Here is a 27,354-nt window from a genome sequence, read left to right as displayed (position 1 = left end):
ACAAAAGTTCTTATAAGGACTGGTAACTTGGTATAGGGTGCTACGGTACATAGGCTTGAGTGCGGTACAGTCTGCTGTTCTGTAAGGACCGCTATCGGTCCACAATAGATAGGGTTGACGTGCACCACTGCTGACCGCTGCCCTATACTGCAGCAGTCCTTCAGCGGTATAGGGACTGACGTACAGTCTGCTAAACACTAATACACAACCTGCTTGGTCCACAAAAGTTCTTATAAGGACTGGTAACTTGGTATAGGGTGCTACGGTACATAGGCTTGAGTGCGGTACAGTCTGCTGTTCTGTAAGGACCGCTATAGGTCCACAATAGATAGGGTTGACGTGCACCACTGCTGACCGCTGCCCTATACTGCAGCAGTCCTTCAGCGGTATAGGGACTGACGTACAGTCTGCTAATCACTAACACACAACCTGCTTGTTCCACAAAAGTTCTTATAAGGACTGGTAACTTGGTATAGGGTGCTACGGTACATAGGCTTGAGTGCGGTACAGTCTGCTGTTCTGTAAGGACCGCTATCGGTCCACAATAGATAGGGTTGACGTGCACCACTGCTGACCGCTGCCCTATACTGCAGCAGTCCTTCAGCGGTATAGGGACTGACGTACAGTCTGCTAAACACTAATACACAACCTGCTTGGTCCACAAAAGTTCTTATAAGGACTGGTAACTTGGTATAGGGTGCTACGGTACATAGGCTTGAGTGCGGTACAGTCTGCTGTTCTGTAAGGACCGCTATCGGTCCACAATAGATAGGGTTGACGTGCACCACTGCTGACCGCTGCCCTATACTGCAGCAGTCCTTCAGCGGTATAGGGACTGACGTACAGTCTGCTAGACACTAATACACAACCTGCTTGGTCCACAAAAGTTCTTATAAGGACTGGTAACTTGGTATAGGGTGCTACGGTACATAGGCTTGAGTGCGGTACAGTCTGCTGTTCTGTAAGGACCGCTATCGGTCCACAATAGATAGGGTTGACGTGCACCACTGCTGACCGCTCACCTATACTGCAGCAGTCCTTCAGCGGTATAGGGACTGACGTACAGTCTGCTAATCACTAACACACAACCTGCTTGTTCCACAAAAGTTCTTATAAGGACTGGTAACTTGGTATAGGGTGCTACGGTACATAGGCTTGAGTGCGGTACAGTCTGCTGTTCTGTAAGGACCGCTATCGGTCCACAATAGATAGGGTTGACGTGCACCACTGCTGACCGCTGCCCTATACTGCAGCAGTCCTTCAGCGGTATAGGGACTGACGTACAGTCTGCTAAACACTAATACACAACCTGCTTGGTCCACAAAAGTTCTTATAAGGACTGGTAACTTGGTATAGGGTGCTACGGTACATAGGCTTGAGTGCGGTACAGTCTGCTGTTCTGTAAGGACCGCTATAGGTCCACAATAGATAGGGTTGACGTGCACCACTGCTGACCGCTCACCTATACTGCAGCAGTCCTTCAGCGGTATAGGGACTGACGTACAGTCTGCTAATCACTAACACACAACCTGCTTGTTCCACAAAAGTTCTTATAAGGACTGGTAACTTGGTATAGGGTGCTACGGTACATAGGCTTGAGTGCGGTACAGTCTGCTGTTCTGTAAGGACCGCTATCGGTCCACAATAGATAGGGTTGACGTGCACCACTGCTGACCGCTGCCCTATACTGCAGCAGTCCTTCAGCGGTATAGGGACTGACGTACAGTCTGCTAATCACTAACACACAACCTGCTTGTTCCACAAAAGTTCTTATAAGGACTGGTAACTTGGTATAGGGTGCTACGGTACATAGGCTTGAGTGCGGTACAGTCTGCTGTTCTGTAAGGACCGCTATCGGTCCACAATAGATAGGGTTGACGTGCACCACTGCTGACCGCTGCCCTATACTGCAGCAGTCCTTCAGCGGTATAGGGACTGACGTACAGTCTGCTAAACACTAATACACAACCTGCTTGGTCCACAAAAGTTCTTATAAGGACTGGTAACTTGGTATAGGGTGCTACGGTACATAGGCTTGAGTGCGGTACAGTCTGCTGTTCTGTAAGGACCGCTATCGGTCCACAATAGATAGGGTTGACGTGCACCACTGCTGACCGCTGCCCTATACTGCAGCAGTCCTTCAGCGGTATAGGGACTGACGTACAGTCTGCTAAACACTAATACACAACCTGCTTGGTCCACAAAAGTTCTTATAAGGACTGGTAACTTGGTATAGGGTGCTACGGTACATAGGCTTGAGTGCGGTACAGTCTGCTGTTCTGTAAGGACCGCTATAGGTCCACAATAGATAGGGTTGACGTGCACCACTGCTGACCGCTCACCTATACTGCAGCAGTCCTTCAGCGGTATAGGGACTGACGTACAGTCTGCTAATCACTAACACACAACCTGCTTGTTCCACAAAAGTTCTTATAAGGACTGGTAACTTGGTATAGGGTGCTACGGTACATAGGCTTGAGTGCGGTACAGTCTGCTGTTCTGTAAGGACCGCTATCGGTCCACAATAGATAGGGTTGACGTGCACCACTGCTGACCGCTGCCCTATACTGCAGCAGTCCTTCAGCGGTATAGGGACTGACGTACAGTCTGCTAAACACTAATACACAACCTGCTTGGTCCACAAAAGTTCTTATAAGGACTGGTAACTTGGTATAGGGTGCTACGGTACATAGGCTTGAGTGCGGTACAGTCTGCTGTTCTGTAAGGACCGCTATCGGTCCACAATAGATAGGGTTGACGTGCACCACTGCTGACCGCTGCCCTATACTGCAGCAGTCCTTCAGCGGTATAGGGACTGACGTACAGTCTGCTAAACACTAATACACAACCTGCTTGGTCCACAAAAGTTCTTATAAGGACTGGTAACTTGGTATAGGGTGCTACGGTACATAGGCTTGAGTGCGGTACAGTCTGCTGTTCTGTAAGGACCGCTATCGGTCCACAATAGATAGGGTTGACGTGCACCACTGCTGACCGCTGCCCTATACTGCAGCAGTCCTTCAGCGGTATAGGGACTGACGTACAGTCTGCTAAACACTAATACACAACCTGCTTGGTCCACAAAAGTTCTTATAAGGACTGGTAACTTGGTATAGGGTGCTACGGTACATAGGCTTGAGTGCGGTACAGTCTGCTGTTCTGTAAGGACCGCTATAGGTCCACAATAGATAGGGTTGACGTGCACCACTGCTGACCGCTCACCTATACTGCAGCAGTCCTTCAGCGGTATAGGGACTAAGAGTTTTGTCACAGGGTCATTTAAAAAATGACAGGCAGAGGAAGAGGCAGGCCCTTCCGCAGGGGTGGTAGGGGTAGGGCAGGAGCAACAGGCTTGAGCCAAAGTGGGAAGTTGCAGAAGGTGCGTTCAATTACTTTAAAGGATGCACCAGACTTGGTTGAGTGGCTCGCTCAGCCTTACTCTTCTGCACCCTCCTCATCCTCTCGATCTGCACCCTCTTCTTCACTCTCTGCTATGTGCACCCCCAAAGACACTACCACCAACAACACGACCACCACCACCACCACCACATACCTTCCGCTTGAGTCACTGGAATTATTTTCCGATCCATATCAAGAGGACATTTCTGATGCGCAGCCACTCTTGGTATTGGATCAGGAAGAGGAGGTAGCAACAAGCGCTACTCAGCAGTCTGACGCCAGTACCCAGATCAGCCCAAGGAGGAGGTTGGTCCCCGGTGTTGCTGCCTACTCCGAGATCTCTACTTATAGCGGTGGGGAAGGTGACGTTGATGATGACGTGTCTAGTGATGTCACGTGGGTGCCCACAAGAGAGGAAGAGGAGGGGAGTTCAGAGGGAGATATGGACCAGCAGATAGGGAGGAGAAGCAGCAATGACTTACATTGCACAGCAGGGACAAAGCAGACTGCAAATGTATCAGGAGCGAGTCATCGACCATGTACGGTCACATCTGGCGCTCCCAGGACACCGGCACATGGCTCCGCAGTGTGGGCTTTTTTTAACGTGTCCGCTGCTGACAATAGCGTTGCCATCTGCAATCTTTGCAGTCAACGCGTTAGTCGCGGTAAGCCCAATACTCACCTAGGGACGACCGCCTTAAGAAGGCACATGAGCAGCCATCACCGAGCCCAGTGGGAGCAACGGAACACACAAAGCCACACTGCAGGCTCTCACCGTCCAGCCTCGTCTTCTACTTCTCCTTCTCCTCTCTCCTCACAATTGTCCTCCACTCCACCTTCCATCACGCCAAGCTCACATTTTTCTGCAAAAAGGCAGGCTTCCGTGGGCCTAATGTTTGAGCGTAAAAAAATGATGATGCCGGATAACCCTCTTGCCCAACGGTTGGCGGCTGGCTTGTCAGAACTCATAGCCCGCCAACTACTGCCATATAAACTGGTGGACTCGGAGGCCTTTCGCAAATTTGTGGCCATTGGAACACCACAATGGAAGGTCCCAGGAAGGAAGTATTTCTCAGAGAAGGGCATCCCAGAGCTATATGGCCATGTTCAGCGGCAAGTGAATGTATCTCTGGCACACAGTGTCGGTGCCAAGATACATCTGACCACAGACACGTGGTCTAGCAAACACGGGCAGGGAAGGTATATCAGTTTTACTGCCCACTGGGTGAACCTTCTGACGGCCGTCAAGCATGTAACCCGTGGCACCCGTGTAGATTTGGTTTTACCGCCACGGATTGCATGCAGGCCTGACTCTTCTTCTCCTCCTCCTACTCCATCCTCCTCCCTCTCCTCCTCAGCTGCCTCCTCCTTTTCCGCTGCTAGCGTCTCTTCCACTGCACCGCCCAAGCTCCCCAGAACCTATTCCACATGCCAGGTGAGACGTTGCCATGCCGTGCTGCGTCTGTTGTGCCTGGAAGCAAAGAGCCACACTGGCCCGGCACTCCTTTCAGCTTTGCGTTCACAGGCAGATGAGTGGCTAACACCGCTCAATTTGACAGTTGGTAAAGTGGTGTGTGACAACGGTGCCAATCTGCTTAGCGCATTGAAACAGGGCAAAATCACGCACGTGCCGTGCATGGCACACGTCTTAAACTTGGTCGTGCAGCGATTCCTTGTCAAATACCCTGGGGTCCAGGACATCTTGCGGCAGGCAAGGAAAATCTCGGCCCATTTCAGAAGATCTTACACGGCCATGGCTCGCCTTGCTGACATTCAGCGGCGACACCATCTGCCGGTCAGACGTCTTATTTGCGATTGCCCGACGCGATGGAACTCAACCTTCTATATGCTTGATAGGCTGCTCCAGCAGAAACGTGCAGTTAACGTCTACCTGTATGAACTCTGCGAAAGAAACGGTTCTGGGGAGCTGGGTTTTTTTTCACCGCGCCAGTGGCTGCTCATGCGCGACACATGCAGACTTCTGCGGCCATTTGAGGAGATCACCAAACTGGTCAGTCGCAGCCATGGCGCCATCAGTGACATGGTACCTTATGCCTTCTTTCTGGAGCGTGCATTGCGTCGTGTCATTGATCAGGCTGTGGAGGAGCAGGAGCGGGAAGATGAGGAAGTCGCAATGCTGGAGGAATTCCCAGGGGGGGCTACTCTATCTGAGACAAGTCAACAACAGGAGTCTGATGAGGAGTCAGAGGAGGATGGTGCCGGGGCGGATGAGCAGGAGCAAGAAGAGCATGCTTTAAACCTTTCTGGGATCCCTGTTGTGCGAGGATGGGGAGAGGAGAATGAAGAGGACGACATTATCCTGGATGATGAGCAGGAGCCAGGCCACCACACCGCTTCCACTTTAGTGCAAATGGGGGCCTTCATGCTCCAGTGTTTTAATAGGGACCCCCGTATAAAAAGCATGAGGGTCAAGGACCAGTACTGGGTGGCAACGTACTTAGACCCCCGGTACAAACACAAAATGGCGGAAATGTTACCGCCGTCGCAGAGGGCTGTCAGAATGCAGCACTTCCAGGCCTTGCTTCGAGAAATGCTGCATTCTGCTTTTGCGTGCGCTGGCAGAGGAGCAATTCCCACTCCCAGAGAAGGATTTGCGGGTACCAATCCAACAGCGCCTGCAAGAAGAGGCCGGTTTGAAGATGTGTTGGTGACTTCGGATATGAGGTCATTCTTTCAGCCGACCCATCGACAGGTGTCATCCGGATCCAGCATCAGGGAACGCCTAGACCGTCAGGTGTCCGACTACATTGGGTTAACGGCCGATGTGGACGCTCTGAGGAGTGATGAACCCCTAGACTACTGGGTGGGCAGGCTTGACCTCTGGCCAGAGCTTGCCCAATTTGCAATCGAACTGTTGGCTTGCCCCTCATCCAGTGTCCTGTCCGAAAGGACGTTCAGCGCAGCAGGGGGGATTGTGACCGATAAGCGTACTCGCCTAGCTCACCACAGTGTTAACTACCTCACATTTCTAAAAATGAATGAGGCATGGATCTCGGAGGAATTCAACACATGTGACCAGTAGACCATGTATATGTCTATAAACTATTTTTTTAATCAAGCACACAGACCTTCTTAATTCATTTGGCTCACTTCCTTGACCCAAAAAAGCACACCGTACTATATGCCCCTACCCTCCTCTTTGAAGAGGTTGAGCGGTGTCATATTTCTACTGGGGCTGCTTATGATATCCCTGTGCTGTGCTGACTTCCTCCTGGGGGTTCTTATTATGAAGGGATCACACTATCCCTGTGCTGTGCTGACTTCCTCCTGGGGGTTCTTATTATGAGGGGATCACACCATCCCTGTGCTGTGCTGACTTCCTCCTGGGGCTGCTTACGGTGCTGCTGTCAGTGCTGTATGTCACGGTGCTGCTGTCAGCGCTGTATGTCACGGTGCTGCTGTCAGCGCTGTATGTCACGGTGCTGCTGTCAGCGCTGTATGTCACGGTGCTGCTGTCAGCGCTGTATGTCACGGTGCTGCTGTCAGCGCTGTATGTCACGGTGCTGCTGTCAGCGCTGTATGTCACGGTGCTGCTGTCAGCGCTGTATGTCACGGTGCTGCTGTCAGCGCTGTATGTCACGGTGCTGCTGTCAGCGCTGTATGTCACGGTGCTGCTGTCAGCGCTGTATGTCACGGTGCTGCTGTCAGCGCTGTATGTCACGGTGCTGCTGTCAGCGCTGTATGTCACGGTGCTGCTGTCAGCGCTGTATGTCACGGTGCTGCTGTCAGTGCTCTGTATTACGGTGCTGCTGTCAGATGCCTCTATCACGGTGCATGTGTCATTCCGGTATGTCACGCTGCTGGTGATCATCTCCTGCGCCCTCTTCTTTGCCTACCCTGGTCCCTGACCTTCCCTCTCCTCCATTGCCTTCATTAGCTCCATAGTCCTGAATTGTTAGAACAATTTCCCAAATAAAATAAAAATGCTTGTAGTTATCGATCCCAAATTCACCTCATACATGTATTATGTCATTGTCCAGATGGTGGGACTACGTTTTACCCCCTAATAATTACCACGTGGCCGCAAATTCGACATGAAGGTTTGCAAAGTTCGCCTCCCATTGAAGTCAATGGGGCCCGCGGCGAACGTTCGGTTTCGCGAACGTTTGGGTCCGTTCGCATTTCGCTTTCGCGAAACGTCCCGTCGGAAGTTCGTCCATCACTAAACAAGAGAATGCGCTTGATGAATGATTTTTTTTAACATTGCAGCGTGACGAATGTGCTATATCGCTTACGAGCAGTAGTTTTACCTGAACGAGCGCTTCAGTGTCGGAATTTGAATGTGAGCATGCGTGGCACTTGGTCCGATGAAAATGCTCTACACATGATCGGATTAGATCCGACCGGCCCAGTTGGTCGGGAAATATTTCCAACATGTTGGAAAATTGGGTCGGACGGAGATTCGGACGGAATCAGTCCGATGCATACCACACACAGTCGGATTATCTGACGACACGGTCCGATAAGACGCATTCCGACAGATTCTCCGACCATGTGTACAAGGCTTTAGACATACAACAGCCCATTGCCGGGCCTGGTGATCAGGCAGAATTTCAGGTATGTCCACAAACTGTTCCTTAATGGACTGAGATACACCAATTGCAGCAATAACCGGCTGCTCTACTGAACTTGCAAAAGACATATTGTTTTTAGAAAGAAGTTCCAACTTTTTATCTGTTGGATCCTTTAACATCAGTGCATTATCCACCGTACATGTGAGACTCTGCACACTGAGGGGATTGCAGCATCAATTGCAGGAACCCCCAATTTTCTTCATAGAAATCCTCTTCCATAGATAAAGTGTGGAGAATTTCTTGGGAGGATTATATTGTTTATCCGGATGTTCCCATTCAGAATAAATAAGCTTTTTTAGCCATGCACGAATAGAAAAAAACCTCCACAGATGGGGGAGGTTCTAATGAACCAGGGTTAGGTTATAAAAAAATATCCCAAGCTTTGAACATCTCACAGAGCACTGTTCAATCCATCATCTGAAAATGGAAAGAGTATGGCACAACTGCAAACCTACCAAGACATGGCCCTCCACCTAAACTGAACAGTCGGGCAGGGAAAGCATTAATCAGAGAAGCAACCAAGAGGCCCATGGTAACTATGGATGAGCTGCAGAGATCCACAGGTCAAAAGGGATACCTGAAGAAGGAGGCCACGCCTCCGAAACATGTTGTCCGTGGCATTGTGAATGAAACATACGAGAGGTGTCAGTCACATCCCTGCACTCTCCCTCCCTTAATCTCGAGTGACATCACACAAGCGCCGGCAGGTCCCTGCGAGTGTGTAGAACAGAGAGTGGTGTGAGCTAATAGGCAGCTTATGCATGCTGAATTCCATCTTATGCTGCAAGTTCCAGTGAGCCAACCATTCGTCACGGAGCAGGAGAGGAGGCTGTTTTGGAGCTGTACATGCTGTTAAATACTGGATGTCAGTTACTGCAATCTTCGTATGTTACGCATTGAACTTTTTAATAAACAATAATGCACTAGGGTAGGCGTGCGCGCTCTCTTGTTCTGTATACTTTAAGATTCCTGTCTGCCACCCAGTGGATGTATGGGAGAGCTGCAACACCCTTAGTTGATTGTATACATCTGATACTGATTACTGTTGGAATGTGAACAGTGGGGACAGCGGTATACTTGGTTTGTTGTATATATTTTCTTTAGACAGGTCAAAAGGGAGAGTCTGTCCACAGGACAACTATTATGCACTCCACAAATCTGGACTTTATGGAAGAGTGACAAGAAGAAATCCATTGTTGAAAGAAAGCCATAAGAAGTCCCATTTGCAGTTTGAAAGAAGGCCTGTGGGGGACACAGCAAATATGTGGAAGAAGGTGTTCCAGGCAGAAGAGACCAAAATTGAACTTTATGGCCTAAAAGCAAAACACTATGTGTGGTGGAAAACAACATGATGCTGCCACACCATCCCCACCGTGAAACATGGTGGTGGCATCATCATGTTGTGGAGATGCCTTTTTTCCGCAGGGACAGGGGGGAAGCTGGTCAGAGTTGGTGGGAAAATGGGTGGAGCCCAATACAGGGCAATCTTATAAGAAAACCTGTAAAGCCTTGTACACGCGATCGTATTTTCCGCCAACAAAAAAAATGGAATTTTGTCCAAAGGGCGTTAGCTCAAACTCAAACACGGCCAAACAAATGTTAGCCAACAATAACAAATGTAGTGATGTACTAGACCTACTACAAGCCAATAAAAAGGTTCAATAATCATGCACCACCCTTTGGGCTCCTTCTGCTAATCTCATGTTAGTAGAAGGTTGGTGAGTGATGATTCATGCTTTTCAGCCTCGTTCTTGTCAGTTTATTTCTGTTTTTCAGGTTGTGCTTGTCGGTTTGTTTCTGTTTTTCAGTGCTTGGTTGTCAGTTTATCTCCATTCTAAAGGGAGGGGGTGGTGGTACAAAACGTAATAGCTGCAGAGAATGATTTGATGGGGGGGTGTCTCAGGGACAGTTAGGTGAATAAATGAGTTTTAGGGAACTCCTAAAGGTGGACAGGGTAGGGGCTGATCAGACAGACTGGGGCAGGGAGTTCCAGAGGATGGGAGAGGCTCTGGAGAAGTCTTGAAGGCGAGCATGAGAGGAGGTAACAAGGGAGCTAGAAAGCAGGAGGTCCTGGGAGAAGCAGAGGGGACGATTTGGGTGATATCTGCAGATGAGGTTGGTGATGTAGATGGGGCGATGTTGTGGATGGCTTTGTATGTTATGGTTAGCATTTTGAATTTTACACGGTGGGGTAGGGGAAGCCAGTGAAGGGATTGGCAGAGAGGGGCAGCAGTCACGGAATGATTAGTGAGGTGTATTAGTCTAGCAGCAGCATTCATAATAGACTGAAGGGGGGATAGCCTGCTTAAGGGTAGGCCATTAAGGAGAGAGTTGCAGTAGTCAAGGCGGGAAATAATCAAGGAGTGAACGAGTTGCTTTGTGGTATCATTAGTCAGGAAGGGTCGAATTCTGGAGATGTTGCGGAGGTGAAGGCGGCAGGATTTAGCCAGTGATTGGATATGGGGGCTGAAGGAGAGGTCAGAGTCAATGATTACACCCAGGACCCTGGCATGTATGGAGGGACCAAGGGACCAATGGTTGTGTTGTTGATATTGATGGTGAAATCACGGGGGGGGGGGGGGGGATTGTGAAGGAGGAAATATAACAAGCTCAGTTTTAGAAAGATTGAGTTTGAGGAAGTGGTGTGACATCCATACTGATATGTCATTTAGTAAGTTTGAGCTCTGTGAGGATATTGAGGAGGTGAGTTGAGGAGTGGAGAGATAGATCTGGGTGTTGTCAGCATAGAGGTGGTATTGAAAACCTTGGGGGCTTATCAATTGGCCCAGGGAAGAGGTATAGAGCGAGAATAGGAGGGACCCAAGGACAGAACCTTGGGGTACCCCAACAGAAAGAGGAAAGGGAGCAGAGGAGATGAAGTTGTAAGTGACACTGAAAGTGCACTGAGATAGGTAGGAGGAAAACCAGGGTAAAGCAGAGGCCAAGGGAGAGTAATTTGCTGAGGAGGAGCAGGTGGTCAACTGTGTGAAAGGCAGCAGAGAGGTCTAAAAGTATGAGTATGTAGTAGTGGCCGTTGGTTTTAGCAGTTAGTAGGTCATTGGTGAGTTGTAGTAGGGGGTTTAGTATTTGGTCATGGACGAGGCATTCAATGAGCTTGGAGGCAAACGGGAGCAGGGAGATGGGTCTTAAGTGGAAGCAGTATTAACATTGATTGGAATGTTAAAGTCACCTAGGATGATCACAGGTACTTCAGATGAGAGAAAATAGGGTAGCCATGCAGAGAAGTCATCCAGAAAGCGTGACACTGGTCCAGGAGGTCGATAAATAACTGTGACCCTCAGACAAACTGGAGAGAAAACACGAATGCAGTGCATTTCAAAAGAGCAGAGCGAAAGAGAGGGAGGTGTGGGAAGTACCTGAAAGGTGCATTGTGGGGAGAGGAGAAGTCCGACTTTTATGAACGACCATTCGTCTACTAGCCATGTGGCATTCTTGCCGGAGAGATCATGCTATTATTGGGCTTGGAGTTATTGCTTTGACCAAGTCCACTCCAGGAACAGGGGGAGGAGGAGTTCATGGACCAATAATTGGTTGCTTAATCATGACCAATTCTGTCATATGCCTTTGCTGCAGGAGCTCCAGGAGAATAATCCTGATGATTTCAGGAATTATCTCCGGATGACGGACCCCTGCTTTCACCTTCTATTCGCTTTGCTTACCCCCTATATTAGTAAGCGGGACACATGCATGCGGCAAGCCATCACTCCCGAACAGAATCTTGTTGCCACCTTGTGATACTTGGCGATGGGGAGAAGTCTGCAGGACATCAAGTTTACCACTGGGATCTCCCCGTAGGCTCTTGAAATTATTATTCCAGAGACCTGTTCTGCCATCATACAAGTCCTGCAGAAGAACTATATTCGGGTAAGTTTTAGCCTTTAACATCACATTCTATGTATTTAATGTTTGATAACGTATTGTATTTATTTCTTCATTCCATAATTACCATTATTGTAATATGTTGTGAATGCCCTCTTTGTCCTCATGCGTGCTGTAAGCTTTTAATGCTCCTTTTTTCTCCTTGATGCATATTTGCCATCACTAACCTCCCCAGCATGCTTTCCTGGGCCCATACACACCTAGCCTAGCAACTTAATGCATTTTGGCAGCTACATTTTTGTGCTTACCCTAAACACCCCCTAAAATGTGTACACATGGTATTATTGTCCTCAAATTTAGGCAGAGTGCAAGAGGCTATTTTTTTGGGGCCCAATATCATTTGGAACCCCCCAAATGCTAAGTCAATCAATATCAATACTCTATAATACTCAATAATCAATCTGTTGACTTTGCCAAACTCATACACATTATGCCGCGTACACACGATCGGAATTCTCGTCGGAAGAAGCTCTGATGGTTTTCCCGACAGAATTCCAATGGAATTCCGCTCAAGCTGTCTTGCCTACACACGGTCACACCATATTCCGACTGCCAAGAACGCGGTGACGTCCACCACGTACTACGGGACTAGAAAAGGGAAGTTCAGCACCACGTACAGCACCCTTTGGGCCTCTTCTGCTGATCTCGTGTTTATCGCGTGTTTAGTAGAAATTTGGTTAGAAACTATTCACTTTTCAGACTTGTGCTTCAGATCGTTCCTGCTCTACAGTTTGTGCTTGTCGGTGCGTATCTGCCTATCAGTGCATGTAGTCAGTTTGCATTTGTTTGTCATTGCAGACTATATCTTGGTATATAGTATGCTTTGATTCTCAGTGCTTGTCGGCTCATTGCTGATTTGCGTTTCGTTCCTTCAGGCCTTGCTGTTTATCAGTGCTTTCTGTTGTCCTTTCTGACCAGCCGACCGTTTTGAAGTCATGTTACGTGTATGTACTCGTCGAGTTTATGCTGTGTTACTCCGTACACATTCACATGTGCGTTGAAAAACATTTTTTTGTAAAAAAATATAAAATTTTGAGTTAGCTACAGCCATGTTTCAAAACAGAACATACACAACTCTAGAACTTACAAAGTTCAACATTGAAAAACTTAAAAGGCAAGATCACACATTATATTGTCCAAAATGTGTGGATCTTGCCTTCAACAGATGGGGTGAAGTCACCCCTGTAAAAGCCTAATTTTGAAGATGCACACAAATTGGGAGTCAAACTGGGGATTTGCATTCTGATCCCATGCCTAATGTCAACATGTGCTATCTCCCATCATGGTGGATAAATTGACTTTTTTTGGGGGTGCAACACCTTCCTCTCACCTACTTGAGTTTTGAGGAAGGGGTTGCAGGCACAAAACGCGTAAATTGATATCCCCTGATGGCAGATAGCACATGTTGCATCTTCAAAATTAGGCTTTTTTTTAATGTAAAACTTTGAAAAAAAAACACAAAATAGTGCCAATTTTTTGGAAAATGTAATTCTTCCTAGGGCATCAATCACGTTCTTAAGTTTTACTTCAATATCCATAGTTTTCTGTTTGATAATGTGTAAATCCTGACTGCACCACATGATGTCTTGGATTAGCCTTTGGGCACCGTCACTGGTGAAATTATCTGATTGATCTTCCACAACCTGTACATCACCTAAAAATCCAAAAAACACACCATGTATTATAAATATGCAAGCATACATCTCTTATTACCTGAAGCTGGGGTGTCAGACACTCACCTGTTGTGGTCTCAGTCTCGAGCACCTCTCCTTCCTCTACATCCTCTGGTGGTGACCTCATATTTCCCAATTCTTTGCTCCCCTATGAGAATGAAACAAAAGGTATACTTCGCACACAGATATTTGAGGCAACAACTATGAATGATAAACATTTCTTGGAAGTGGGGTACAATTGTCTGTTTGGTCAGAATTACAAGCTGAAGACATGATTTATGCCCTACTAAAGCTGGAATACTTCCCTTTTTTGGGCCCCCAAGTATCCAATGGAGTACCTGTGTTTGACACCCTAAAAAGTTTGTTCTGGTGTCCCACACTAGTGCACTGGAGTCCAGATGTGTAGATAGCTGCTGACTGTCATCTCCATACATCACACTGAATCTGGTTTGCTGTTCCTTCTAGGTTCAAACACATCTAGACAACAATGTCCTAAACCTCTTTTATTAAATTAAAAAATAACATGAACAAATTATTTAATCAGGTATCTGGGAAAACAGCGTATTTATTTAGGAAATGAACAATGTTTACTACGACCGCTTACTGTGCGTATGAACATGAAAGTAGCCATTTTTAAATGTACAACACCATAAAGAAAAACACATGGCGCAGCATGCAATATTATTAATTATAGGAACACACAACAAATGCTTACTTTTTCTAAGAACTTTCTTGATATTTCTATACTGATCCTGCTCCCTTAATTTGAGGTCCGACCAGCGTTTCCTCAATTGATCCTTGGATCATCGTACCCCAAAATTCCTGTACAGACTCTTCACAACTTTAGTCATGATCTTGGCCTTTCTCAGATTTGGGTTTGGGTATCTACCATAATTCCCATCATAGTCGTTCCTCAAGATGTTGACCATCTCCAACATCTCAGCAAAGGACATATTTGTAGCCTTAAATCTCCTCGGGGACCGGGACATTCCTGATTCCGGGCTTTCCTCCTCCTCGTTACTGGAATTATGCACCTGGTGTGTCTCCGCCATGTTCCTCTCCCACTACGACGAAAGAGACGGGGCGGGGGATATTCTAGAAAGAACGTTAGGAGCGGGCGACGTGGGCAGAGTTTCACGCATACGCAGTGTATATAAAGCTTAAACACCTGTGTGTCGTAAATACGTTCTGTGTGCAGAGGAAGGAGGAACGGAAGCGACAAACGTTAGAACAAAGGTAAGACTTTAACTTTGGTGACATGAGCGGACTATACTGAATCTATGGGAGGTGAAAAACCCCTTATATCTCAACAAAGCAGCTAGGAAGGCAATGCTGGAGAAGCTGCTTGAATTTATAAAGACCCGGGCCCCCAATGCAGACATGAGGTCTCTGGAAACAAAAATTGGTAGCTTGAGAAGCACCTATAGGAAGGAGTATCAGAAGGTCCAGCAATCCCTGAGGTCAGGAGCAGCAGCAGACCAGGTGTATGTACCTAGTCTGTGGTACTATAACAGGATGCGCTTTCTTGATGATCAGATTGAGGGCAGGGAATCGCTTTCAACTCTTCCGGCACACCTTCCCTTCAGCCTTCCATCCAGCCTTCCATCCAGCCTTCCCTCAACCCCAGCTGAGGTTTCCGTGGACCAACCTGGGCCTTCCATCCAGGAGGAGATTGAAGAGCCCAGTTGGAGCCAGGTATAGGATTTCAGAATCATAGTCTTTTCTATTTAGTAACATTAAATTTGCAACAGTCATGAGCTGAAAATTGTGTGTGTTTGATGAACAAAAAACTAAAACTCTGTCCCTTTTTCATACACAGGAAGACCTCAGCCAGGACTAGGTTCTGGCAAGTTGCACACAGAAGGAGGCGGGGGAAGGTGTCAGCCAGGAGGTGGCAGGGTCCAGTAACACCCAGTCTCAGGTGCCCCCCCCTCGTCCTTCCATTCAAAAGGTCCAGGAAGGGGACCAAAACAGAGAAGGCAGCACTGGCTCTCATCAAGGAGGCTAATGACGCCCTGAAATCCCCCTTTGATGCTGTAGAGGCCTATGGCATCTACATAGCCTGTAAATTTACAGCAAATGGAGGAGGGCCAACAGCGCAAATGTGAAAAAATTATTTTTACAACTATCCACAAGGGGTTGAGTGGTGAAATAACTGACGATGACCACCTGTGTGCGCTCCCCCATCCTCCTCCTCCTCCTCCTCCTGCCACAGGTCCACCTCCAGAGCCACAGCCTCCAGGGAAGGCTGTAGGGAAGGCTGCAGGGAAGACTGCAGGGAAGGCTGTACAGAAGACAAGAAAGTGATTGCTTGCCTTCAGTCTGGTCTGACAGAACACACAGCCTGTTGTAGTACCACAGCCTGGGTACATATGTCATCTGCTGCTGTTCCTGTTCTCTGGGATTCTTGGACCAGATTGACCTCCTTTCTATATGGACTTCTCAAGCTACCAAGTTTTTGAGCCACAAAGTTCATGTGTGCCTTGGGGGCCAAAGGCTTCACAAATTCAAGCACTTTCTCCAGCGTTGCCTTCATCTTTATTTTGTTTTTATGATGTTAAATAAATTGTGATTTTTTTTTCCAGAAAATACTTGCCTATGTGTTTTTCTTCAAATAGCAAATATAAAATGTTTTGGGTGAGTAGACAGGTACATTTCAAAAATACAATGTCAAAATTAACAAGGGACACCAACAACAAACAGGTTTACAAATACAACATAATAATGGTGCTGTGGAAATGTGACATAAAAAAATAAAAAGGAGAGCACGAGAAAATAATACAATAATCCAAAAATGTATATTAATGAAAAAAAGCATTTACAAAAAAAAAAAAAACATATATATTATGTAGATCTGGCTTAAATTAAAATAAAGATTATTCAGGAGATACCTAGAAATAATAAAAAAAATAAGTTTGTGATAACTCTGTGTGAGCAGCAAAACGACTTCATTCTTCTAGCATTATATAAAGAAGAGGATGCGCGGCATTGAACAATTTAAAAATTTGCAGTGTGACAAATCTGCTATCTCCATTACGAACGCTAGTTTTACCAGACCGAGCGGTTCTGTCTCGTACTGGATTCTGAGCATGCGTGATTTTTTGTCATGTCGGAATTGCATACACACGATCGGAATAACCGATAGAACGTTTTTCCGTCGGGAAAATTGAGAACATGCTATCAATTTTTGGCTGGCGGGAATTCGGACAGCTAAGTTCCGATGGAGCATACACACAGTCACATTTTCCGATGAAAAGCTCTCATCCGTCTTTTTCTGGCCGGAATTCCAATCGTGTGTGCGCAGCACTATACTTCTTTTGTGATCCTATTTCTGGATAAATTCACCAAAGCATGTAGTGCAAGGGCCTGCCTGAATACATTCAATTGGTATTGTTGAAAGTTTTTGTCTCTTATTATCTTGATAGGTAATTTCCTAATGTAAAAATGTGCTTCAATTTAGACAGTGGGCTGCCAATAGTGTAAGTAAGGAGGGGCTGGCCAAAGTAACACACATTATGCATTCAGCTCTCATGGAAGTGGAGAGGGTTACCTATCCAAAATATCTACCCATCCAACCCCCCACCCCTCACCATACCATTTTTAGAATGGGCCACCAGAGGGGGTGAGGAATCTGATAAGTTGACCTTATACTTTTGTCTTTAAATACTCATTTCAATAAATGTTCTACTTATGTTGGCCAAGAATGTTTGTGTCTAATCTGTTTGCAATGTTATGTGCAAAAGTATTTTTTTTTTCTTGTTTGACTCCACAGTTTCCTTAAAACCCACAGGAATGACAGACTGTGGCTTCCCAATTCCACCATCAGTGGGATTTTCCCAACTGTAAATCGCAAAGCCAAATGTTAAAGATGCACACAAATTGGGACGCCAAATTTGGATTTCCCTCATGATCCCATGCTTAAAATGTGCGTCTTTCTCTACAAATATTTTCCTATAGCCAGATCCATTGGACTCATGTTCCAAGACTTAGGAAGCGTTATACTGACGGAGGTTGGGGGACGTTCAGCCACAAGCCCCAGTGTGTCAACATGTGCTAGCTCCCATCATGGGGGATCAATGGATGGGTTTCGGGGGTGGAACCCCTTCCTCTCACCTACTTTAGTTTGGAGGAAGGGGTTGCACCCACAAAACATGTACATTGATATCCCATGATGAGAGATAGCACATGTTGACACACTTTGTGTTTTGGGGCTTTAGCAAAATAGATGTAGGGAAAGACACACATTTTAGGCATGTGATTCATTCAAAACTTTACAAACACGTACAACATAACAATAACTATAAAAAATTTTTTAGATTTTCCCTAAAATATCTATGATGTTGCTAAGTCTGTTTTGCACATCATGGATGTTTTGTTTCACTTTTTCCAAATCACGATTGCAAGCCATGAGCTCACTGATCAGGATTTGTGCATTTGCACTGATGAAGTGATTTTCTTCTTCCACAACATAAACATCATCTACAAACAAAACAATATGGGGGCGTGGCCTGGCTGGCATGGCATGAGGAGTGCTGAATATGAGCTCCGCTTGCCAGAAATCAATTTTTTACATATCCTGGGGCTTTAAACACCAACAGACTACGGTCCTGTGGCTCCAAAACTTACCTATCATTGCAAGGACCATGTTGCCGCCAAAATCAAAGCTAGACCCTGCCGCAAAACTAGCGAGATATCGCCATGCCGAGAAGGGGACTGAGGAGGAAAATGGTGCTGGCCCCAACTCCTTCCGCAGATCCAGATGCCAGAGTGCTGGAGGCCATATCAGATTGCAAGAGCACGCTGATGGGGAAGATCGAAGAGGTGAAGGTGGATGTTTCCCTCCTGCGGCAGGACCTACAGAAACTCAGAGACTGAGTAACAGAGGCGGAGACCCACATTGGCCACGTGGAGGATGAGGTACTGCCATTACAGATTGCCACTGAGCGCCAGCAAAATCAGCTCTCCTCTGTGATGGCTAAACAAGATGATATGGAGAATCATCTAAGGAGATGCAATCTGCGCTTTGTTAGCCTACCTGAGAGTGAGGAGGGAACAGACCCCCCTTCTTTCCTGGAAAAGCTCCTCATCACCACCTTTGACCGTGCGGAATTCTCCACATCGTTTATAGTGGAAAGGGCCCATAGACTGTGTGGTAAGCCTCCCCCTCTGGGGGCACCGCTGCAGACATTCATTGCTAAGATGCTGAACTATCATGACCGTGACGCCGACCTCCGTCTCACCAGGCTGAAAGGAGATATCCCCTATAAGAATGGTGAGATCAGAGTCTTTCCGGAATTCTCGACAGAGGTTCAGAAAAAAAGGGCTCTCTTCACTGAAGCCAAGCGCCAATTGAGAATCCGAAATGACTCCTACGCCATGCTCTTTCCAGCTAGACTCCGAGTTGCTGGGGAGGACAGGGCACACTTTTTCGACACACTGGAGGCCGTGTTTAATTGGATGGAGAACCGGGCGCCCCCTGCCCTTGAACCCGTTTAGGGATGTCTACACCTTCCACCGGACGACACTTAGCCATTGACGCTACAGACGATCCGTGGGAATCGGAGCCTCCGGGGAATTGAATCTGGGATTCTGACAGGTACTGTGCCCTCCCCCCCCCCCCCACGGCCCGATCCGATCCGAACTAACCCTTCTGATTAACAGAGCGGACCTGCCCGCTATGAGACTTTTCCCCCTCTAGCATTCTACCGCACTATTGCTCCCTGTCCCCTATGTCCTCCCCCGCTACTCATCCATTCATATTCAGACTTCTCGCCAAGTTCTTCCCAGATACTGACTATGTTCTATAGCCCCATAATGAAGTCTGCTCTGGCAGGAGGTAGCACACTATGAAACCCAGGATGGATAACCAACCATTTTTATTCCACCAGGCCCCCCTGCAGACTATCCTGGACAGCTGATCCCAGGGATCGCACCCCTCATACTGTTGCCAGTTGTACAGCGATTAATCGCCCCCTTAGTTACATGGCTCACCGGGAGCCAGGTTTTACCAAATGAAGGCTGCACTGTTCCTTGCAGCACACAAGTATGGTTTCCCTGGTTTGTCCAGCTCTGGTGCGTTGAAACACATCTGCACGGGGCGGCCACTCCGGAGCATTAAGCTGCACTGTATTTTTTCCATGTTATTTTTGCTATGTTTGTTATTTTTTTAATTTTAAAGTTATAGCTACTTGTTTAAGGCAGAGAAGTAATGGTGTCCTCTTGGTGCATTGGGTACCGCATAGGGTACAGCGTTAACGGACACCGGTAAAAGACAACCGCACATTGTATGCTCCACGCCTTCCCCCTGTCCTCCAGGGGAAGCAGGGATGTGACTACGGGTTGTCCCCTTTGATGGGGCCTCCCCTGGCGGTTTTACATGAGGCACCAATCTTGGGATGCTAATGCTTGTATTTAGTTAATGCTTAACGTGAAATGTATAACGTGGAATGTGCGAGGGCTCAGAGCCAAACCCAAGAGAAATGCAGTCCTCTCCTATCTCAAAGCACACAATGCAGACCTCATGGTATTGATGGAGACCCACCTTACAGGTCAACTCATGCTCGCGCTAAAGAAACCGTGGGTGGGATGGGTATACCAAGCCCCACACACTACCAACTCTAGAGGAGTTGCCTTACTGGTGGCCAAGAAGATGCAGTTTAACCTACTCTTACTGAAAACTCAACCGCAGAGCAGGTATTTATTTGCACATTCCAGGATACACGGTCTGGAGGTACTGATTCTAGGGATATATGTCCCCCCTCCCTTCCAGTTTGCAGTGTTAAACGAGAGGTTAGCATTTATGGCCCAATTCCCCACAGTTCCTGCCATATGGCTAGGGGATTTTAACAATGTTGCTAATAGAGACTTAGATAGACTCACAACGAACCCCCCAGATACCTCATCCAGTTCGCACACTAGATTTGGCTGGTTCCTCACTGACATCGCATTAGTTGACACATGGCGACACCAGTACCCTTTGGAAAATAAATTTCCCTGCTTTTCTACCACTCACAGTACAATGTCACATATAGACCTCATACTGATCTCACGAACCCTTGTCCCCCACTTAGGCAAAGTAGGCTTTAACCCCCTCGTCCTCCCTGACCACTCCCCGTACTGGATAGAACTTCAGATTGATACATCTCATATGCCATACTCTTGGAAGCTCAATCCATTCTGGCTGAAGGTGGTCCCTGACCTAGAGGAAACGGCAGTGAATGGGAGTTCTACTTTCAGACTAACAAAGACACCGCACCATTTTAGTTAGTATGGGACTCTTTTAAATCCCATGCCCACATGTATCTGTCCCAACACATTTCCAGATACCAGAAAACGTCTTCCCAAGTAATAAGACAGGCAGAGCAGTCCCTGATAAACGCAGAAAAAGAATTTACTTATAATCCATCCCCCGCCACAGCAGATCAGCTGAAGTTGCAATCCAGAGTAGTGCCCAATCTCTATTTTGAAAAAGCACAAAGGAAAATATTTTACAACAAACAGAGGTCATACAAATGTGGAGAGCGTGCAGGGCGCCTGTTGGCTTATTTAGCCCACATGGACCACAAACCCCCCTCGGTGTTTGCTCTCCACACTTTGGATGGGTCCCTGGTCACTGACCCTGGGGAGGTGGCTCGGGAGTTTAGGAAGTTCTTTGCAGACCTCTATACGTCAACTGCTAATGGTCACAGGGAAGAGATAATCACACTGCTCAACAATACTGACTTACCTAGACTCTCACAACCCCAGGTCGAGATGTTAGAGGTTCCCATTACTAGAGATGAGATAGTAAAGGCATTGTCACTGCTCAACCCTTCTAAGGTGCCTGGCTCAGACGGTCTTCCCCTTGAATTTTATACCACATATACTGACACCCTTGCCCCCAAACTTTATGAGCTATTCACACATATTTGAATCAGGATCCCTACCCCCTTCTATGAGTGAAGCCAACATAGTACTCATTCCTAAGCCCGGAAAAAAATTAGAACTCCCCGAATCATATCGCCCCATCTCCCTACTTCAGCTTGACATCAAGATCCTGGCCAAGGTCCTGGTGCTACGCCTGAACACCGTGATACTCACCTTGATCCACTGAGATCAGGTGGGGTTTATGCCAGCTAAAAACATGGCGCACAACCTGCAATGGCTCCACACGAATCTGCAGGCCAGACATAACCAACTGGGATCTAGATCGGTTGTATCGCTCGACCTTTGGGAATGCCTGGCCAGATTTGGATTCGGACATCGCTACATCAGGTGGATTTGTCTTTTATACCAGAACCCCTGCGCCGGGGTCTTGGTCAATGGCAGGAAATCTGAACCCTTTCCTCTCTCTAGAGGCACACGCCAAGTATGCACCCTGTCCCCCCTTCTATATGCCCTTGCGGTAGAACCCCTCGCATCTGCTATTAGAACACATCCAGACATTCAGGGTCTACAGTGCGGAGACCTGGAAGAAAGAATTAGCCTCTATGCAGATGATATGCTGCTGTTCCTAGCCAACACTGGCCCATCCTTGCAGGCAGCCCTTCAGACCATTCAGGCTTATGGCCACCATTCCGGACTCAGAATAAATTGGAATAAATCACAAATTCTACCCATTGATATAGGTGTCCCTTTGCCACGACAGGCCTCCTCCCCGCTCCTCAGGGTCAGTTCCATAAAGTATCTTGAAATTACAATTACCCGATCTCCAGAGGATTTTGTTGAGCTTACTATAGAGCCCCTAATGGTAAATCTGAAATCTAAAATAAAAACCTGGGTTAAGCTACCCATTGGAGTGATGGGTCGAATAAACCTAATCAAAATGGTTGTTCTCCCTGGATTTTTATATGTCCTATGGCACTCCCCGGTATATATACCCCTCAGGCTCTCTAAATCTTTCGAGGCACTCCTTAACTCCTTGGTCTGGGGAGCTACTCGGCATAAACTGTCATGGCAAACCTTGAAGAACCCCACCGAGCTGGGAGGCACAGCGCTCCCCGACTTCAACCTCTATTACTTGGCAGCGCAGCTGTCCCACTTTTTTTATTTAGATAAAAGCGGTAAGGGTCGCTATTTGGCTTTAACATGCTCCTCCCTCGCCACGGGACTCTCCCACCCTTTTCAAATTATCTTTAAAAATTTTACGGATGGATGCAAGTTGGGAGATCGAAAAGGATTGTTATACCACCATTGCAGGGTGTGGGAGGTAGTGAGACGCAGACTTACATTGCCAACTACACATTTTCACACACCCTTGTGGGACAACCCGGGTGTGCGAGAACTGTTAACTATACCAGACCACATTATTTGGCTACACGGGGGGGTGAGATACCTATCAGACATGTATTGCGGTAACGTCCTTAAATCGTTCCAGCAACTCAAGGACGATTTCGCCCTCCCTAACTCCATGCACTTACGATACCTGCAGCTCCGCCATGCTCTCCAGACACAATTTCCTGATGCTCCCCCCCATACTGAATATCTAGATATTATAAGCAGCATGACGGGATCTGATTCCCAGAAGCTTATATCAACCTTTTATAATTCCCTTCTTCGTCCCTCAGCGGTAACACTTGCATACAAGCTGAAAGATCGTTGGTCTGGAGATGTGGGTGGGCTGGAGGACGATGAATGGGAGGATGCGCTGTAGGCCTGTAAAAAAGTGTCTACCAAGTTATCTGACCTCACACAATTATACATCCTGCATAGGACCTATCTGACTCCGCCTAGCTAAATACAAGCCTAACTACAACCCACTATGTCCCAGATGTAATAGCCCTTATAGTACATTTTTTCATATCCTCTGGTCATGCCCGGATATACAGGACTACTGGACCCATATTGTAAAATGTATCCACTATTAAATGGGATCCCCTCTGACAGTCTGCCCAAAACAGTGCCTACTGGGGACATTTCCGGATCCCGGCTCTGACAAGTTTCACAAAATATTCCTCCAGGAATAGCTCTTTGCTGCTAGGCTACTCATAGCTAGAAGGTGGCTGCAATCTATGTCCCCGACACTCCAGGAGTGGATGACTGCTGTTAATAGGGTTCTCCCCTACAAAAAAGAAATCTATGCTCATAGAGGCTGCCCTTCTAAATATGGCAAGATATGGGACCCCTGGTTGGGTAATGCTGCTACTTGCAATACAATCGCTGCATAAGACTTTGAGGCATATCTGAGTCTCTTACCCCCCCTTTCCCACCCCAATTAGCATGCCAGTTAATACATTGTGCTTATGTCGGTACCCTCTTGACCTACTTGTTATGCCAATGTATGTTAAATATAACCAACACAGGTACCCTTGGGTTCCCCCCACCTTATCGAATGTATACCAAATGCTGTCACTAAGAAATGTAAATTGTAATTGCGTGGCACTTTGTCCAATCGGAATTCTCTGCACATGATCTGAGTATGTCCGATCGGAGCATTTTGTCGGAAAATTTTACCATCGAGTTGGAAAACTTGGTCCGTCGGATACTCCGACGGAAACAGTCCGATCGGACACATTCCGTTGTAATCTCCAACCGTGTGTACAAGGGCTTAGTGTCAAAGTCAAAATATTGAAGAACTTGCTTACTTTGACTGCATCCAGAGAATAGCCATTCGCAACTGGATGTTCACGCAAGTTGGACAGTCCTTCTCTCACAAGGCCTAGCAGCCAACAAGGTGCTTACTCAGGAACAGGTCTCTGCCCCAGACATCGTTGTAGAACGTACAAGATAATGTCTCTGCCACAGACGTTGTTGTAGAACACGTAGGAAAACTAAACTTGAAGAACACTCATAGGATACCTGGATCTTTCAGCCAGCTTGGCGATATCCACGAGACCGGATTCTCTTGGGTACTTCAGCCCTTCCAGGCTCTTATTAAGAAACCAACCCGTACGTGGTCTTCTTCTGAAGAGTCCTCCCCTGGAATGCTTGAAGTCACTGGGTTTCTCCCAAACTGGAGATGGCACCCAACCACCTCAGAATCCTCCTTTAGTTTCCTTGCCTCGGGCTAGCCAGCCCCGAGACATCAAAATCAGGTGGATCCACACCCCAGGCCATAGGCTTCCTGGGGGCTGGTCAGGAGGACCAGGACCATGAGTACATCATTCTGGACCAGAGCCCCCGAACCACGTGATGTCCACATCTTAAATACCCTCTCCCAGAAAGCACAGCGAGAGTGCCACTCCCACTGGGCAGGCTCTGTGAGAGAGTAACTTAAGCACCTAACCAGACCATAGTTCCATGCCTGCCAGAAGAGACAGTGCCACCTGTGGCTAGGCTGAACATCTCACAGTCCAGTCAGACTAATGCCGAAGTGTAATTTAGACAATTTTACCCAAACCAAACTGCAGTTCAGGCATAACTTTAACTTTGAAAAACGCATAGCGCATGCTCTTCAGGAGCCGCCGCTACATATTAAAAATATGCAGGCATCCATCTATTACCCGAAGCTGTGGTCTCAGACACTGACCTGTGGTCGACACCATTTTGATAACTTCACCCAGTACTTCCTGCACATCAGCATCCACATCTGAGTTGCCTTTCTTCATGATGTTCTTCTTTTTCTCTCCCCTATGTGAATACAAAAAGGTATATTTAGCAGACAGATATGTTAGACTAGAAATAGTAATATGAAACATTGCTTGGAAGTGTCTTCCAATTGTCTGTTTTGGCAGAGTTTCAAGCTGAATACATTATTTTTTCCCTTTCAAAAGCTGGAATACTTACCTGTTTTGTGCAAGTTTCACACATGGAGAGACCCCTGGTATCCACTGGAGCACCTGCATGGGACACCATAACAAGGGTGTTATGGTGTTCCACACAAGTGCTCCTGCGTCCAAATGCGTAAACAGCTGCTGCGTGTCCTCTCCTGACACTGAATAAAGTTGACATTTCATTATAGATTCAAACACCTCTAGACAACAATCTAATGAACTTATTTTAATAAAAATAGGCTTAAACAAATGTATTTAACCTGCATCTCCCAAAAACTAAGTATTAGTGGTCAAACTAACGATGTTTAATGTCCTGTAAAAAAAGATTTCTATGTCCACGAATATAAAGCTTGGCATTTGAAACTGTACAACAGTAAAGAAAAGAGCATGAACCAGCACAAAAGTAATAATAATAATAATATGAACACACGACAAATACTTACATTTTTGCAGCACTTTCTTGATCTTTCTATTCTGATCTTCCTCTCTCAATTTAAGGTCTGACCAGAGTTTTCTGAACTGAACCTTGGATCATTGCACCCCAAAATTCCTCTGCAGACTTCTGACAACTTTAGCATGATCTTGGCCTTTCTGGAATTTGGGTTTCTGTATGGTCCATGATTCCCATCATAGTCTGTCCTCAATAAGATGTCCCCAATTTCTTCAAAAGACATATTTGAGGCCTTATATCTCCTCCTGGATCTGGAACTAGCTTGCTCAGGGCTTTCCTCGTAGCTGCTATCAGCACGCGCATTCTCACATGCTGTCTCTCTGCCAATTGCTCTCCCTCTGCCCTAAAAGAAAAGAGGCGGGGAATACACTAGAAAGAAGGACGAGGAGGAGTCTCACGCATGCGCAGTGTATATAAAGCATAACACGCATTTGCTGTAATGGCCAAAGGAACAGTCTGTGAGTGAAGGACGTAAAATCGCTATCGCACAAAGGAACGTTCAAACAAAGGTACAGTTGTAAATTGGGACATCAGTGGTTACTGGCCTATACTGCGTATAGATTGAGGCCTATATTGGGACCAGATTATGAGAGTTTAGCCTGACATTAGGGGTTATCTTGTGTCCTGCAGGCAAAATGGTGGATAAATTCACAGCCCCTGATTTTTCACTGGAATTTATCCAACAATACCAGGAAGTGCCATGTCTGTGGCAAGTTAAATGCAGGGATTATTCCAACAAAATCAAGAGGAAGGCAGTGATGGAGAAACTGTTGGAATTGGTGAAGCCTATATATCCCACGGCAGACATCAATTATTTGAAGGCCAAAATTGGTAGCCTGCGTAGTACATATAATAAGGAGCGCAAGAAGGTCATGGATTCCCAGCGATCACGAGCAGCAGCAGATGACATATATGTACCCAGGCTGTGGTACTACAACAGCCTGCGTTTTTTGTCAGACCAAAGCAAACCACTCACATCACTCTTAATGCTTCCTTCCACATTGGCTGAGGACACAGCTCCTGAGGTTCACCTTGGTCCTTTGACGCAGGAAGAAGATGTGGAGGAGCCCAGCTTGACTCAGGTATAGCATTGTTGAACATATTTGTGTGCAAAAATTGAATGATGTTAACTGGACGTTATTGATCCCACATTTCTGATTTAACAAAGTGGTTTACATATCAATAGAGTAGTGCCCAAAAATGATTGGAACAAGAATGAAAAATGCTGGAGTCAGAACGAAAGTCTTTCTATCTTATGTCAAATTAAGGAAAGTAAAGAGAATGATGCAAGAACTGCAGCTGATCGACAGCTGGAGGGCTGTTCACACACAGAGCAGAGATTATACTTTTTTCTCGGCAAAATATAAATCTTACTCTAGAATTGACTATATTTTAATCTCCCAGAATGTGATTACATCCCTAGTGGAAGCCTCAATTGGCCTATTTACACTATCAGACCACGCCCCGACGAGTTGTGTGATTGAATTAGGGGAAGCTGAACCAAGGGAATGGCAATGGAAGTTAAATGAAACATTACTAAAGGATAGTGAATATAAGGTAAAATTAGAACAAGAACTGGATGTTTTTTTTGCAACAAATAAAGTAGGAGAAACAACACCTTTTTGTATATGGGAAGCACATAAATG

Source organism: Lithobates pipiens, unplaced genomic scaffold (genome assembly GCF_037356315.1).
Source record: "Lithobates pipiens isolate NorthernLeopardFrog02 unplaced genomic scaffold, aLitPip1_a1.2 Scaffold_52, whole genome shotgun sequence".
Classification (NCBI taxonomy): Eukaryota; Metazoa; Chordata; class Amphibia; order Anura; family Ranidae; genus Lithobates; species Lithobates pipiens.
The sequence above is the reverse complement of the archived record's forward strand: the minus strand, read 5'-3'. Positions refer to the sequence as shown.